The 16,860-nt window shown below is 40.8% G+C and overlaps 1 protein-coding gene across 4 annotated transcripts in view; it reads left to right on the top strand.

Moving 5' to 3' along the window:
- The window catches only part of GALNT13 (polypeptide N-acetylgalactosaminyltransferase 13), a 504,499-nt gene that overhangs the window by 22,149 nt on the left and 465,490 nt on the right, over positions 1-16,860 (top strand). For all 4 annotated transcript variants that reach the window (XM_079782941.1, XM_079782940.1, XM_079782939.1 and 1 more), the window contains exon 2: positions 13,195-13,265. The gene's annotated coding sequence lies outside the window, so the exon portion shown is untranslated. The remainder of the gene's footprint in view (positions 1-13,194; positions 13,266-16,860) is intronic.

Raw genomic sequence — 16,860 nt, 5'->3', positions numbered from 1 at the left:
CTGTGGCATGCTATGCCTTGGACTGCTTCACTGACCTTGGCTTCCAGTGCTGCTAAAACTGAATAGGGCAGCGTTTTCCTTTTCTCTTCCAACAAGCCTCAGGAGTGAGATCTGGTCACTGGCATTTATTATCTGACCTTTAGTCGTGTTTCCCCTTGAAATGGAACTAATCAGGGGAATTGTCCTATTTATTAATGTTCATGAAGCATTTATGTAAAGTCATCTCAAGTGGCAACGCTTTTTAAATATTTTCCCCAAATCTATAAGGCAGAATTGTTTTATTTTTTTTTCTGTTTCCATATATATATATATATATATATATATATATATATATATATCCCTGTTGCTGTAGTTTAATGAATCCTTTCATCCACCTTCCTAAATTATAGATGCATGTCCACATGTATTTGTTTTTTGTACATTATGAAATCCAAGAAGGCAGTTTAGCACAGTTCTTTTTGTGCTGTACCTAGCGAAACGCTCTACGCGATTAAGTCCTTACTACATGCATTTAATTAGATTGTGCATGTACCGATAGGCCCCCTGGGACTTCCAAAGCAGTTGATGTTTCTTTGGAAAATGATGCAGGCCAAAAGATTTAGGTCAGTCAAATTGCTATCTGGCTTTCCCAGGAGGATAATTGAATGTGTCTTTCCACTGTGCTATATTAATGTCTTCTTTGTGATTTTTTTCCTCTCAAATTCCATTGTCAACTGGTCAAAGATTGTGCACTTTATATACTTGTTGTCAAACTCAGTGGGTGTTTGAAATACCAATGTCTTTATGATTTTCACTGAAGTAATTCAAGAGTCCTGCCACCTCTGTCATTTCTAAGAATTAGTCTGGAACTCCTTTGCTTCACAAGGGACATAAGTCACAGAGTTTAAGATTGAAAGGGATTTTGAGGGGTTGCCCTGTCACCCCACCTACCCTCAGTCATGGTTTTGCCTAGTCTAAACCCAGCACTCACATTTTTCTCTAAAATAAAGCTAGTTCCCATTCTGTAGTTCCTTACATACTCCACATTGCCAATAGAGGGTCTCTCCAAATATAGTTCTGAGCATGAAACTCCTGGTTGTAAAAACCCTTGAAAACTCTTCAGTTTAAATTTTGAATTCTTTACCATGTCATTGAAGATCCTTCATAGAAATCTACCCCAAATGACCTTCTCAGCCTCATATCTCATCTTTTGGTCCCATCTAATGTAGTATTTGCAGGATTCAGTTACTTCTCTGAATATGGCACGAATGTCCATGACTCTGTTTCTCGCTCACACTGCTTTTCAGCTTTCAATTACCTATCTCCTCATTTCAAGTCAGCTCAAGTGGCAACGCTTTTTAAATATTTTCCCCCAAATCTATAATGCAGAATTGTTTTATTTTATTTTTTTTTCTGTTTCCTTAGCACTTTGTTCCTATTGATGTTGCTAACTTATACCACATTATCACCATAGTTAGTTGTATCCTCATCTGTCTCGCATTTTAAATTGTAAGCTATTTCACAACGGAGGCATCACATATATTTTTTTAATTTGGTGCCGAAACCTGGGATCGAACTGGCATCGCATTTTTTATCATCCCCCTAAGATCTACCAAAGTCTACAATATAGGCAGTCATTCAATAAATATCTTAAAAAAGTGTTAAATATTGATTCTATAGGATAAAGACTTATGAAGTTACTGATGCTCTATTGAATGAATTTTTGTGACACTTCTCGTATCTTTTTCTGGAATATGGTGGGTATAAAAGGATATTAGTGTTGCCCAGCTGGTGTGGCTCAGTGGTTGAGCGGTGACCTGTGAACCAGGAGGTCATGGTTCGATTCCCAGTCAGGGCACATTCCCGGGTTGCAGGCTCGATCCCCAGTAGGGGGCATGCAGGAGGCAGCTGATCAATGATTCTCTCACATTATTGATGTTTCTATCTCTCTTTCTCTCTCCCTCTTTCTGAAATCAATAAAAATAAAAATATTAGAGGAGAAACCAAGATGGCGGCATAGGTAAACACCTGAACTTGCCGCCTCACACAACAACTTCAAAACTAAAACTAAAAGACAAAACAGACATCATCCAGAACCACAGGGAAACTGGCTGAGTGGAAATTCTACAACTAGAAGGAAAGAGAAAAGCACACTGAGACTCAGAGATGTAGAAGGCAGAGGTACAGAGGCGAGGTGCGTGCGCAGAGAGGGCTGGCAACTGAGTATGTGGCTGACTTTTTTCAAGCCGGAGGGAGACACAAGCTCCCGGCTGCTCTGAACTCTAGTTCTGGGCAAGACTCTGGGGATCCAGACTCATATGGGGAGAAACTGGACTGTCCGGCAGTGGGCGGAACTTGAGGGAGGCTTTCTCTCAGTGGTGCTTGCAGTGATTACCATGGGACACTGAGACCTGGGGGGGCCTCTTAGGGCAGGGCTGATGGGAAGCCATTGATGTGTGCTCCGCCCTGAAACTCCGCCCCACCCCAGCTGTGCGCAGAGGCTTTTGCATATGAATGGCCTGGTCCTTTGAAATCTAAACTTACCTAACAAACTGCAGCTTGAGTCAGAGAGACCCAGAACATCCAAAAGAAGGCCCAAGGCCTCACAGCAGCTTGCATTGCTTCACAGCTGGGCCTCATCTGGGCACCTCCAAAACCCAAACAAAGAAGAAGAATCTGCAGATCTCTCTGTAGCTCCTGCTGGGTGGCCTCAGGCAGAGGCTAAATGAGCACCTCATTAGAGATCCAAGAGCCAGTGTACCCAGGGGTCAGAGTAGGACCATCCAGATTACAACTTCTCAGATCCATAAGGGACACACTCAGGGGGCAGACTCAGTGAGCACCAAAGCCCCACTGAAGCAAGTCTTGCCTCATAAGGGTGTCTCAGAAGTTCTCCCATCTTAGACACAGCTGATCCTCACAGCCAGGTGTCAGAGTGGGACCATCCAGAATACAACTCCTCAGATCCATAAGGGACACACTCAGGGGGCAGACTCAGTGAGCACCAAAGCCCCACTGAAGCAAGTCTTGTCTCATAAGGGTGTCTCCAGCACAGTTCTTCCATCGTAGACACAGCTGATCCTCACAGCCAATTGGCCTGGAGGTCAATTCCTCTCAGTGTACCACCAACAACCAAGGCTTAACTACAACAAGACTGTGCACAAGCCCACAAAGGGGTGCACCAAAGCCACTCTATCAACTCAGGGAAGCAGCCAAAATGTGGAGACAAAGAAACAGGTAACAAATGAAAGCAAACGACTGGATATAGAGTTCAAAACCACGGTTATAAGGTTTTTCAAGAATTTTCTAGAAAAGGCCGATAAATTTAGTGAGACCCTCGAGGATATGAAAAAGGACCAACTAGAAATCAAGCATACACTGACTGAAATAAAAAATAATATACAGCGATCCAACAGCAGACTAGAGGATCGCAAGAATCAAGTCAAAGATTTGAAATACAAAGAAGCAAAAGACACCCAACCAGAAAAGCAAAAAGAAAAATGAATCCAAAAATATGAAGATAGTGTAAGGAGCCTCTGGACAACTTCAAGCGTACCAAAATCCAAATTATTGGGGTGCCAGAAGAAGAGAGAGAGCAAGATACTGAAAGCCTATTTGAAGAAATAATGACAGAAAACTTCCCCCACCTGGTGAAAGAAATAGATATACAAGTCCAGGAAGCGCAGAGAACCCCAAACAAAAGGAATCCAAAGAGGACCACAACAAGACAGATAATTAAAATGCCAAGAGCAAAAGACAAAGAGAGAATATTAAAAGCAGCAAGAGAAAAATACCCATACAACTGTCAGCTGATTTCTCAGCAGAAACTATGCAGGCTAGACAGGAGTGGCAAGAAATATTCAAAGTGATGAACAGCAAGAACCTACAACCAAAATTATTCTACCCAGTAAAGCTATCATTCAGAATTGAAGGGCAGATAAAGAGCTTCACAGATAAGAAAAAGCTAGAGGAGTTCATCACTGCCAAACCAGTATTATATGAAATGCTGAAAGGTATTCTTTAAGAAGAGGAAGAAGAAGAAAAAGGTAAAGATAAAAATTATGTACAACAAATACATATCTATCAACAAGTGAGTCTAAAAATCAAGTGAATAAAAATTCTGATGAACAGAATAATCTGGTAAATATAATAGAATCAGGGAGTGGACTGACAATCCTCGGGGGGAAAGGGGTGTGGGGGGTGCGGGAAGAGACTGGACAAAAATCATACACCTATGGATGAGGACAGTGGGGGGGTGGGTAAGGGCATTGGATGGGGTGGGGTGGGAACCGGGTTGAGGGGAGCTATGGGGGAAAAAAAAGAGGAACAATTGTAATAATCTGTACAGTAAAGATAAAAAATAAGAATATTAGTGTTATCTAATCTAAAGATAATCACCACAAATTCATAAAAATTGTGGGTTCAAGAGGGTGAATAAGTCTGATAAGATGGCTCTTTAATGCCACCAGGGATCCTTGTAGCCTTTCTAAGGTTCATGCACTGAAAATAGCTGCTAGAGTTCCAACCATTGTATCTATCTACATTTCGGGCAGGCAAAGGCCAGAGAGCATCAAAATACACTTAGCAGCTAAGGGAGGAGAGAATAGATATTGGTGAGGCAACTGGCAGGTTTAGCCACATCAACATCAAAAATCATATTTTCTTAACTTTTTGATAATTTCTAATTGCCTAATTATTCCCCAATTTTGTCCATACTGTTTATAGTTCTTTTAATGCTGAAGTTCTATCTGCTATACAGCTGTTTATTTCATTCTTATTTATGAACTGTGTTGCTTTTTTTCTGAATTTTTAAACTATTCTTTGTTTTTGGATTTTATAACATGACTTTTTTTTTTTGGTAGAAGATTTGAAAGATTAAGAAACGGAGAAAAATAGAAATTAATATTATAATTTTACATCATTCAGAGAGAGAACACTTTGTTACATAGTCCTTCAGTCTTTCTGAATTTTATACACATATGTATATATGTAAATATATGTTCATATATTTATAATTATTTGTATATTTGCTACCTTATACATCATATTATTTTAGAAAGTATTTATATTATTTTCAAAATATAGATTGAAGATTTATACATGTAAATAAATACTATTTGAGTCATGAGTTTTGTGACTGCATGGCATTCTATCAGCTGCACAACTCAACTTATTTAGTTGATCCCTAATTGTTAGACATTCCAGTTGCTTTTAAGGATTTACAATTATAAATATTATAAATGACACTGATGAAGTTCTGTGAACATGAATCTTTGCCTGTATCTTTAGTTAGTTCTTAGAATAGCTTTGTGGAAGTGGAAGGGGTGAAAAGATAGAGATATGTAAAGGAAAAAGTAAAATTTCTACAGAGATTAAAAATAATGACGTGAAAGATGTAAAATATTCTATGCTTTAGTGTATGTTTGCTGAAGGTGGGATGGGGTGTGTTAAGCAAGACTTCATCTCAGAGGATGAAGAAACCAACATTTTTTTCATTTTTCTTCAGGTAAATAGGAAAAGGTAAAGAAGGAGAAAGCATTCACATCTCTTTATGTAGAGAGATTGGTGGATGTGAAACAATTTGCCAGCCATAAACGTTCAATGAAAAAAAAAGGGGGTGGGAACAAAGTACTGACTGAGAACCCACTTGAGTTAGGAAACAGATCTCCACTTCTCTCCAACTGGATGGATATATAAAAGAGATGATGAAACTGTTTCCAGTTAGGGAACACCACAATGTAGACACTGTCAGTGTTCACACACTGCCAGAAATCAAGGGGCGAGGGTGTCCTAGGTCTTGGCCAAGGCATTACCTAGGCATTTAATCCTGGCGTCGATTCAATATGGAATTATATACTGATACGAGTTGTCTAGTAAACTTCAAGAGGATTACTTTTAAATTATGTACAGTATTCTGGAGATTCTGATTTGTCATACCTTTCACAATTGAAATTATCATAAGATTATGATCAAGTCATATTTGCAGTAGAAAATTAGCTTATGGTTTTTGAAGTCCAAATGAAAATGGGAGAGGAGGGCATACTAGTGATGACTTTAGAAGTTGTATGTTAATCATTTTGCTTTGATATAGAAAAAAATAGAGATATAAATCAAAAAGGCAGTTGGTTTTCGTATACCTCAAAGATCAGAACAAATGGGGGTAACAACCAGCATGACTTTGAGAGAAGTAAATCACTGTGAGTTAATCTAATTTTGTTCTCTGACACAATGACAGGACTTAAATATGAGGGGAAGCAAAAGAGTTCATATATCTTCACTATGCTGTACACCTGAAACTAATACAAAAAATATTGACTGTAAACTATAACTTAAAAATAAAATTTAAAATAAGAGTTCATATATCTTCACTTCAGTAAGGTTTAGTTTTTGTCTCACACAATGTTCTCATCAACCAGTAAAGAAAATGTAATTTTGTGTAAAGGAGGGGATAGCTTGTTATTTGTCATGGAGTCAGTAACCTACCAGGACAGACCATGTAAAACACCAGAAGGGTTTATTGGGTGCTTATACTGAATGATATTTGTATTCATATCCAGAATTTAAGAATACAAAACATGGAATCTATAGAGTAGGAAAGTTGCTAACTGTCGGAAATTTACAAGAATTCCAAGTGAATATAGGAAGCAGGAAAAGTGGCTGAAGTAAGTTGAAGATCGATGAGAACCATTGGTTAAAATGACACTTAAAAAGAAAAAGGTAATATCTAGTGTAATGGAATGTAAATTGTATATGTAGTGCAAAAATATGGTAATTTCTAGGCATTCTGACACCTTGTTGCTATAAATTAGAGAAGAGACCTGGTATAGCTGCTTGGATTATTCAGGGGGATCTATAGTGTTTCCTGCCTTCACTTACATTACTCATCATGGAATAATCAATCCTTTGTATGTTCTCAGTTTTAAGACTAATACAGGTTCATCTGTTGTAGGTATTTTTAATCTTTAGGTTTTGCAAAGTACTTGGCTATTGCTTTGTAAAAAAAAAAAAAAAAAAAAAAAGGAATTGTGTTAATTCCTCCAAAAATAAATAATTACTTTAGTAAAGCTGTTCTATTTCCATATAAACAATTTTTTATTCCAATGTTAAATTGTTGGATAATCTCTCTGAAGATATTGAAAATGGTAATTAAACTAAACATATGTAATACAAGAATGCATAACACTCAATTTAAGACATGATAATATGAAGAGCCAGGCCCAAATTAGGGCATAGATAGGCACCAAATATTTTTTATGTCACAACTGCTATTGGCTACAGTGACTGTAAAATAGAACCTGATTGTGGGATTGTTAAAATATGAAGTTGTGTGCATCTGTACTAATAAGATATAATTTACAATGTCTTAATAGCCTCAAGCTATTTAATCTAGTAATTCCCCTTCTGGGTATTTTATCTTAAGGCAGTGGCTTTCAACTGATGTGCCACAAGAATTTTTAAAATGTGCAATACCTGACTATTTAGCCGGGGGCGCTGACCTCTTTTCCCTTAGGTTGTCAAATAAATAATGACAACAGCCAACACAACAAAAGTTATCCGGTGTGAATGACTTAAAATATAAAAGTATATAATATATAAAATACAGAAACAAATATATTTCTGAATTTCTTGTTTGTTATCCTAGTTGTCCAACAACATTGGGCAATGATTATGATTTATTCTAAATTTTTTTTCTTGGTTTAAAAACCCTTCACTGATTTATGTTTGACAATTTTCCTGTGATCCCAAGATATCTCAATGAAAGTAAAGCATTTATTTATTTCTACCTTTATTCTTTAATTTTAAATTTGGATATGGTTTCAAACATACAGAAAGTTTGCAGTTATTGTAGTTGTGAGTACCTGAAACAGGGAATAAGGTTCAGAGATCATGCTTCTTGAGTTGAAGTGCTCTTGTGTGCATTTTCTAAGAATAAGGATATTATCCTGTATAACCACAGTATAATTACTGAAAATAAGACATTTGTTATTAATTAACAAGAATATTGTTATGTAACTCAAAGTGCATCTAGGATCACACATGCATTTGGTTGTCCTGTCTTTTAAACTTCCTTTAACCTGGAGCAGTTCCTCAGTTTTTAATGACTTTGAATTTGAAGAGGTCATGCCACGTATTTTCAGACTTTCCTCATTAGGTTCAGGCCAGATAATATTCAGACATTCCTCAACTTGGGTTTGCCTGGTATTTCCTGATGATTAATTCAGGTTATGCATTTTTGGCAGATAGACCATGGAAGTGATGATGTGTCCTTCTCAGGAATAGCATACTTGAAGGCACATCATGTATATTTGTCCTATTGTTGATGATCTTGTCTTTGGTCATTTAGTGAAGGTGGTCTCTGCCAAGTTTCTCCATTGAATGTTTCTACTTTTCTTTTTGTAATTAGTAAGTGATTTGTGGAAAGACACTTTAAGACTATGGAAATACCTTGTTGATCATGCTTTCACCCACAAGTGCTGATTCACAGGTGTTTTCTATCCCCATCATTTTTAAATGCCAGAGAAAATGTTGCCACCTAGAATTCCATATCTTTATGTCTCCTTCCCATGTCTGTTATGCCAGGATAGTTTTTCAGGATTTTAATAATTTCAGGGGACTTTCTGAGAGTAAGTTTTGTGTCGGTATTAGAACATTTGTTTTCCTCTTTTCTCCTCCACATAGATTTTTCTGGACCCCTTAGATCTCTGCAATACATAAAGTGGATTTTGAAAGATATCTCTGTTAGAAATTGCTGTTTAATTTTCTGTTTACAAGTAATTTAACATTTTTATTATTCTCCAACTTCCAGTTATGTTAAAGATCTAGGATTTGTGTGGGGGTTTTTGTTTGTTTATTTTGATTTTTTGACTGTATATATTTTGCTCAATTTGTGAAATGTTTCAGACTTAGGTAGCTGCTATTAATGCTACCCAGAACTCTAGCTGCATATTTTTAAAGCATTCTACAAAACATATTGTTAATTCAAGTTATTTAAAACATGCCATGATGTAATCAGAAAATGTGGATTGAATAGCCTTACCTTTTGTGGTCAGTGTTAATCCAGTTTATTTAGTTAAATTGAAGGTTTTTTTCTCTCTATTATTTTTTATCAAATGGCATATTTGTCAATCCAGGAAGTCTCTGAAAGATGTGTGCATGGTAAAATCATTACTGGAGATAATTTCCTTGATTTGTACCAATCAATTGTGTTTGTAAATTTCTCCATTAGCTTTAAAAATGATCAAATGTATATTTAGACAAATGGACATTCAAACCCATGAAATTTAAAAAATGTATATAGATTAAAATAAGGTAACTAACTAATCAATAACACCTGAGTATAAAAACCAGTGAAATGTAGTTTTAAGCAGTTGCTTTAACTAATGAAATGAGCTTTTTGAGCCTAATTGAGGATAGTCCTTCCTCCAGTTTCATAGTAAAGAGGTCCGATTGTAGTTGGTATGTAGGGATCAGGAACAAAACACTGATGTTTGAAAATGGAAGAGTGGAAGACAGCTTGCAAAAGTAGGAAACAGCTGAGGGCAGAAAGTATGTCTCATCCAAGAGAGACAACCATTTCTATGTTCTCTGGAGGCTCAGCCTAACAAAATCTTTGCTTTTTCCAAAAGCTAAAAATGAGGATTCTTATGAAAAATATTACACTTCTGAATATTTTAAAAATACTTTTGAATCCATGATGTGGAATAAACAAACCATGTCAATAAGCCAGATTTGGTTGTTACACTCCACTTTGCAACTTCTACTCTGGATGCAATGGAGGGACTAACAGGTGTTGTAGTGAGAAGTAATTGGGTCAGAAAAACTGATTCTGAGCCTAGGATCACCTCTTAACAGTTGTGTCAAATTGGAGAGTCACCTAATTAGTGTTAACTTTAATTCTCTTGCCTACAAAAATGAAAATAAAGTGTAAAGAAACATACAGATCTGCTAATAGTTGCTTTATAAGTCTATTGAAATTATATATGAACTAGAGGCCCGGTGCATGAAAATTCATGCACTGGAGGGGGGGTCCCTCAGCCCGGCCTGCCCACTCTCACAGTCCAGGAGCCCTCAGGGGTGGGAGGCGATCCGGCCATCAGGGGAAGGCAATGCCCCCATCACACCTCTGCTGCTGCCACTGCCAGCAGCGCAAGCCTCGGCCGGCCCTTGTTACCTGAGCCTCGGGTGGCCCTGGGTGGCTGGGAAGCCACCATCTGAGGCTTGCCTGTGCCTCGGGCTGGCTTTGGGCGGCTGGGGGGCTGAGGGGACTGGGGGATTCCCGAGGCAAGGCACCCCAGCGGGGCTGAGGGGACTGGGCACTGCCATCTTGTGACTGTGGGCGCCGACATCTTTGAGGGTGTGGCAGTCAATTAGCATATTCCCTCCTTATTGGCTGTGGGTGCTGCCATCTTTGTGAGGGTGTGACAGTCAATTAGCATATTCCCTCTTTATTAGATAGGAGATGAATTTGCTTTTTTATTAAGCTTTAATTTTAAACTTCAAAAAATGAAAATTTAAAAAGGCATAGTTTCTTATGAATTTCTTGATTTACTTCTTTTGAAAATATGTTTATATTGATTTTACTAGAGGCCAGGTGCACAAAATTTGTGCACGGGGGTGTGTGTCCCTCAGCCCAGCCTGCACCCTCTTCAATCTGGGACCCCTCTAGGGATGTCCGACTGCCCGTTTAGTCGGGCCTAAATGGGCAGTTGGACATCCCTCTCACAATCCAGGACTGCTGGCTCCCAACTGCTCGCCTGCCTGCCTTCCTGATTGCCCCTAATCGCTTCTGCCTGCCAGCCTGATCACCCCCTAACCACTCCCTTGCCAGCCTGATTGATGCCTAACTGCTCCCCTGCCAGCTTGTTTGCCTCTAACTGCCCTCCCCTGCAGGCCTGGTCACCCCCAACTGCTCTTCCCTACAGGCCTGGCCCCCCCCCAACTGCCCTTCCCTGCAGGCCCAGTCACCTTCAACTTCCCTCTGCTGGCCTGGTCACCCCTAACTGCCCTACCCTGCAGGCTTGATCACCCCCAACTGCCCTCCCTTGCAGGCCTGGTCCCTCCCAACTGCCCTCCCCTGCTGGCCTGATTGCCCACAACTGCCTTCCATTGCAGACCAGGTCCCTCCCAACTGCCCTCCCCTGCTGGCCATCTTTTGGTGGCCATCTTGTGTCCACATGGGGTCAGTCATCTTTGACCACATGGGGGCAGCCATCTTGTATGTTGAAGTGATGGTCAATTTGAATTATTATTCTTTTATTAGATAGGAGGATTAGATAGGATAGAGGCCTGGTGCACGGGTGAGGGTCAGCTGGTTTGCCCTGAAGGGTTTCCCGGATCAGGGTGGGGGTTCCCTTGGGGCGTGGGGTGGCCTGGATGAGGGGCCTGTGGTGGTTTGCAGGCTGACCACGCCCCCCAGTGATCCAAGCGGAGGCCCTGGTATCTGGGATTTATTTATCTTCTATAATTGAAACTTTGTAGCCTTGAGTGGAGGCCTGGGTCTGCCAGGGTGTGCGGAAAGCTTGGCTTCCTCCATTGCTGGGGACAACTCAAGCCTCCTGCTCTCTCCAGCTCCATGGCTGCCAGTGTTTTTGTTGGGATTTATTTATCTTCTATAATTGAAACTTTGTAGCCTTGAGAGGAGGCCTGGGCTGGCCAGGGTGTGCAGAAAGTTTGGCTTCCTTCATTGCCGGGGAAACCCAAGCCTCCTGCTTGCTCCGTGGCTGCAGCCATCTTGGTTGGGTTAATTTGCATACTTGCTCCTGATTGGCTGGTGGGCGTGGCTTGTGGGTATAGCGGAGGTACAGTCAATTTGCATATTATTCTTTTATTAGATAGGATAGAGAGAGGAAGGGAGAGGGAAAGAGAAATAGAAACATCGATGAGAATCATCTATTGGCTGTCTCCTGCATGCCCCCTACTGGGATTGAGCCCACAACCCAGGCATGTGCCCTGTCCAGGAATTGAACCAGGGACCTCTTGGTGTATGGACTGATGATCAACTAACTCAGCCACACTAGCTGGGCTCTTGATTTATCTTTGACATTTAAATACAAATTTGCTAATTACGTCTATAATTTTCTCTTGTTTGAGAGGCTTTGTGTGAACCAATAGTAAAATCATTCATTCTTATGCCAGGTAGAGGCCTTTGCCATCCTGTGATTTTTACATACTCCAGGAAGATCCAACTCAATGTCTATTAGACATCCAACTCAATGTCTATTCTGTTTGGTGAACTGATTACACCTGGTTTTGGCAAACACAAAAGCACACCATCTGTAGTAATAAACTGGTGTTTCTTCTTAGTACTATAAAGAAGCAGATCACTCTGGGCAGAAATTCTGTTGGTTGCTGAGAACTAATGTTACTCTAAAGGTGTTTGTTGCTTAGGAGAATTTTATTTGTATTGTCCATAGTGTGTGTGATCTATCCGAAAAAACACATCGTACCTTAAAGGATTATTTTAAATATTATTAGATTGTATATTATTTTGTTTCTTTTGAACAATTCTTTTATAAAACAGTATACCCCAAAACATAAAATCCTATTTATGGTGAAATATAGTGAGCTTTGAAATTAATGTGCTCTTCACAACATCCCTCCTTAAAAAAAAAAAATAATTAATAACATTTTATTAAATAACTTTCTCCTTATAATTACATTGACTGTCTTAAAAAAGAAAAGAAAATGGATGTTTGTGTATTTTTGTGAGGCATGCAAGTGGCATTCCTACATTTTTCTCAGTGTGTGGTCTTAAATTAAAATTGACATGCAATTACAAAGTGAATTGGTGCAATTCCCTGGGTAAATCAAGCCAACCTCTCCATCAGAGATCTTAATACATTAGACAAAGATGCATTTTAAAAACTTGAATTATTTTAATAACCACCTCAAATCTCCAATTACATTTACCTACAGACATCTCATGATTTTGAATTGCTTTATGTTGTTCTACGGGCATTGTGCTTCTTATATATGATTCTGAAGTCTGTGTGCAGACTCTTGCTTCTTACCTAAGAGTGTCCTCCTTGACTGATGTTTAGAACAGTTGGGAATATTTCTATTCATCAGCCCATTATGTTTTGTAAGAGGTATAATCTATATTTCACAAAATTTTATTTCAGTATGTTAAGCATGTAGTGTCTTGTGTGTGTTGGTCTGGATTTGTATTTCTGTGTCCTTGGCAAGTTGCTTACTCTTTTGTTTTTCTTTTCACAGATGCATTTTGTAGGAGTATTTTGAGGATGACTGTTTGCAAATCATTTTGAAATTGCCAAGCGCCATATACAGTAAGTAATATGTATTTCTATTTTTTCACTCAATTGCAGTCATGCTGAATGAATTTGGCAGACTGTCATAAAAGAACACATTTCTATTTACAGTTTTTGATATCTGTGAATATCGATAAAAACTATATAAAAGATAAAAACTTGAGCTGTTGGCTAGTTGGAATTAAGTTGTATAACTTTAAGATTTCTAATGGCTGAATTTTACTATTCTATGTACATAACGCACACAATAATGTTTTTCACATATAATTTAAGATTGCTTTCTTCTGAATTGTACATTGAGAAGAGTGAAGAAAAAATTAGTGTTATTTTAGCCAGTGTTAATAAGGAAGTTTTAAAAAGGAGTATTGAATTAAGTATTAAGATTTGCTGAGCATTAGGATTTGCTAGTATTCCGATTTGCTCCATATCAGGCAATTTACATGTTGTGCCTTTAATTCTTATTCAAATATTTTAAGTTTATTATTTTTATTTCTATTTTTTTAAATAAGAAAACTGAGACTCAAGAAGTTTTAATGCCTTGCTCCATATCTATTCAAAGTGATAAATCTGGGCATTGGACATAAGACTTTTCAAGATATGCCTTCAGCAGTAGCAGAAAAAAATTAAATAACTTTTATTTAAGAGCCTGGATGTTTTTAAGAGTACAAACATGTCCTGATTATGTTTTTGGGTTTTTGTGTTGCTGAAGTATTATCCTGAAAATGTTGCAGGGTTGTTTTTTTTTTTTTCTTTTGTCTATCATGTCATTGCTTTCATTTCAAATTATGCTTTCCAATCCTTACTTGAACCACTTTGAACTAGTAGGAAATAAGTGACATGTAACTTCCTTAAAGAAAAATTATATAGTTCACCTAAATTATTCTTTTACTAGAGGCCCGGTGCACAATATTTGTGCACTTGGGAGTGGGGGGGTCTCTCAGCCAGGATTGCGAGAGGGCGCAGGCCAGGCTGAGGGACCTCACTGGTGCACCAATTGGGGCAGGGGAGGGACGTGGGAAGTTGGCCAGCTGGAGGGGGGAACCACAGGAGGGCTCCAGGGCATGTCCGGCCCATCTCACTCAGTCCCGATTGGCCGGACCCCAGCAGCAAGCTAACCTACCGGTTGGAGCGTCTGCCCCCTGTTGGTCAGTGCACATTATAGCGACTGTTGACCAGTCGACTGTCTGCTCCCTTGGTGGTCAGTGCACATCATAGCGACTGGTTGACTGGTTGACTGCCCCCTGGTGGTCAGTGCACATAATAGTGAGTGGTTGAGCAGCCTGAGCATATCATTAGCATATTACACTTTGATTGGTTGAACCGATGACAGGACACTTAGCATATTAGGCTTTTATTATATAGGATAAAAAGTGTTTAGAATTAGTATTAAAGTTCTTCAAGAGTCTTCTTTCATTCAGTAAATACAAGTACACAATTAAATACTACCATTTTATTATTTTAGAGCTGGAAGGGACCATAAAATCATTCTTGGCCTCCATTTGCTCAAATTTCTTGATTGATGAAGTGGGATGATCTGGAGGAGAATTTTAAAATATAATTCTCAAAAAAGGTAGAATCAATGCTGGCAGCATTGATGCTTACTCATTGTCTCCAAATACAACTACTTTAAAAAACGACAGCATAGTATAGTGGATTAAGATTTCTGGAATCAGACCACCTGGCTTTAAATCCTGGATTTATTACTTACAAGCTATGTGACTTTGTTTTTTGTTTTTGTTTTTTTGTGTGTTTTTTTCATCTGTGAATATTTTATTTTATTTATTTATTTATTTTTAAATTTCTTTATTGATTAAGGTGTCACATATTTGTCCTCATCCCCCTATTCCCATCCCACACCCCTCCCCATGGATGCCCCAACCCCCTGTTGAACTTAACCATTGGTTAGGCTCATATGCATGCACACAAGTCCTTTGGTTGATCTCTCCCCCCTCCCCCCACCCTCCCCTATCCTCCCTCTGAGGCCCGATAGTCCGATCGATGCCTCCTTGTTTCTGGTTCTGTTCTTTTTCATCAGTCTATGTTGTTCATCATTTCCCCTAGATGAGCGAGATCATGTGTCACTAGAGATATACATATATGAACTGAATGTGAGATGAGCAATAATAGTTATGCTGACAGGCAAATGAATCAGTCTGTAGTGAGTTTCTTTCTGGACCAACAGTTCTTTTGAGACCCAATATCAATGTCCACCAGTTCCTTATTTGTACATGTTGGCACTGACCCCTCAGCTCTGGATGGTGGACAAATGGTGGTAATGCAGGTTCGATTCCCTCTGGTTGGGTCTCGGCCGGACCCAGGGGCACGGCTTCATCCGGACCCAGGGGCACGTGGCCTCACCCGGACCCAGGGGGTGCGTGGCCTCACCTGGACCCAGGTGCGCGCGGCTTCCCCCGGACCCGGGATCCAGCCTCACCCAGATCCAGGGGCACACGGCCTCACCCGGACCCGGGTTCCAGCCTCACCTGGATCCAGGGGCACATGGCCTCACCTGGACCCGGGATACAGCTTCACCCGGACCCAGGGGCGCATGGCCTCACCCGGACCCAGGGGCGCATGGCCTCTCCCAGACCCAGGGGCGCGTGGCCTCACCCGGGCCCGGGACCCAGCCTCACCCGGACCCAGGGGCGCATGGCCTCACCTGGACCCAGGGGCGCGTGGCCTCACCCGGACCCAGGGGCGCGTGGCCTCACCCGGACCCAGGGGTGCGTGGCCTCTCCCAGACCCAGGGGCGCGTGGCCTCACCCGGATCCAGGGGCACATGGCCTCACCCGGTCCCGGGATCTAGCTTCACCCGGACCCAGGGGCGCGTGGCCTCTCCCAGACCCAGGGGCGCGTGGCCTCACCTGGACCTAGGTGTGTGTGGCCTCACCCGGACCCGGAACCCAGCCTCACCTGGATCCAGGGGCGTATGGCCTCACCCGGACCCGGGATCCAGCTTCACCCGGACCCAGGGGTGTGTGGCCTTACCCGGACCCACGGGTGCGTGGCCTCACCCAGGCCCAGGACCCAGCCTCACCCGGATCCAGGGGCACACGGCCTCACCCGGACCCAGGATCTAGCTTCCCCCGGACCCAGGGGCTCGTCGCCTCACCCAGACCCAGGGGCACATGGCCTCACCTGGGCCCAGGGGCGCGTGGCCTCTCCCAGACCCAGGGTCGCGTGGCCTCACCCGGATCCAGGGGCACACGGCCTCACCCGGACCCGGGACCCAGCCTCACCCGGATCCAGGGGCACACGGCCTCGCCCAGACCCAGGATTCAGCTTCACCCGGACCCAGGGGCGCATGGCCTCACCCGCAAGCTATGTGACTTTGAATAAATTACTTAATTTTTTTTTAAAAATGGATATAAGATTGGGAACTACCTTATTTGTGGCAAGTGAGATAATGCATGTAAAATATAGCACAGTTCCAGGTATAGAGTAAATGCTCAATAAATGTTAGTGGTTAATAAGTTGGAAGTGATATTTTTAGATATATTAATTCAACTATGTTTGTTAATACGCATCATAGCTTCAGAATCCTGTCATATAAAGTACACATCAAAGATATTCAGTGACCACTGCTGATTGACATGCCCAAATAGAAAGTAAA

The sequence above is a fragment of the Cnephaeus nilssonii genome (assembly GCF_951640355.1).
Source record: "Cnephaeus nilssonii genome assembly, chromosome: 10".
Taxonomy (NCBI): domain Eukaryota; kingdom Metazoa; phylum Chordata; class Mammalia; order Chiroptera; family Vespertilionidae; genus Cnephaeus; species Cnephaeus nilssonii.
The sequence above is the reverse complement of the archived record's forward strand: the minus strand, read 5'-3'. Positions and strand labels throughout refer to the sequence as shown.